Genomic DNA, 1,140 nt, shown 5'->3' on the forward strand with positions numbered 1-1,140 from the left:
AGACAATTGCAATTTTTACAAAATGTTCTTATGGATTGAGGTTTCAAGGATGAAATTTTCGTTAAACTTAACTTAAACTTAAAGCTGCGAGCTTCTCGCGTTTTTTGAAAAACCGTCAATCTAATGTCTGAAATGATAAAGCGCCCGAAAAGCGCAGGCGGTTGGTAAAAAATTCACAACTTCCAAACTGGTAGATGAACACAATTTGAATTTTTTCCAAACATTACTAAGGATGAAAGCTCCATGATGACAAAAATTCACTTGACTTCGATTTTTGGCTGATTTCTTACGAGCCTCCAAACGTGAGGCTTGACTGAAAGCGTGCTTCAAACACGCATCCGGATGCAAAAAAATGAGCGACTTCCAAAACAGGCCATTCAGACAGTTGCAATTTTTGCGAATTGTTCCTAAAGGTTGAGGCTTCACGTTGATGAAATTTGATCTAAATGCGAGCTTCCGCTATATTTTCAAAAACAGTCAAACTACGGTCTGAAATGACAAAGGGCCCGAAAAGCGCAGGCGGTTGGTAAAAAAATCACAACTTTCAAAACTAGTGGATGAAGACATTTGGAATTTTTTGCAAATATTACTAAGAATGAAAGCGCCATCCTGGAAAAAATTCACTTAACTTCGACTTTTGGCTGATTTTTTACGAGCCTCCAAACTTGAGGCTCGACTGAAAGCGCGCTTCAAACACGCATCCGGATGCAAAAAAAATTAGCGACTTCCAAAACCGACCTTGCAGACAGTTGCAATTTTTCAGGAATGTTCGTAAAGGTTGAGGCTTCAACTCGAGAGAATTTCAGTTAAATGCGAGATTCTCGTGTTTTTTGAAAAACCGTCAATCTAAAGTCTGAAATGATAAAGCGCCCGAAAAGCGCAGGCGGTTGGTAAACAATTCACAAGTTCCAAACTGGTCGATGAACACAATTTGAATTTTTTCCAAACATTACTAAGGATGAAAGCTCCATGATGACAAAAATTTACTGGACTTCGATTTTTGGCTGATTTCTTACGAGCCTCCAAACTTGTAGCTCGACTGAAAGCGCGCTTCAAACACGCATCCGCATGCAAACAATTAGCGACTCCCAAAACAGGCCATGCAGACAATTGCAATTTTTACAAAACGTTCCTATGGAT

Source organism: Dendroctonus ponderosae, unplaced genomic scaffold, assembly GCF_020466585.1.
Source record: "Dendroctonus ponderosae isolate FM_Combo_2020 unplaced genomic scaffold, Dpon_F_20191213v2 Dpon_F_20191213_10, whole genome shotgun sequence".
Classification (NCBI taxonomy): Eukaryota; Metazoa; Arthropoda; class Insecta; order Coleoptera; family Curculionidae; genus Dendroctonus; species Dendroctonus ponderosae.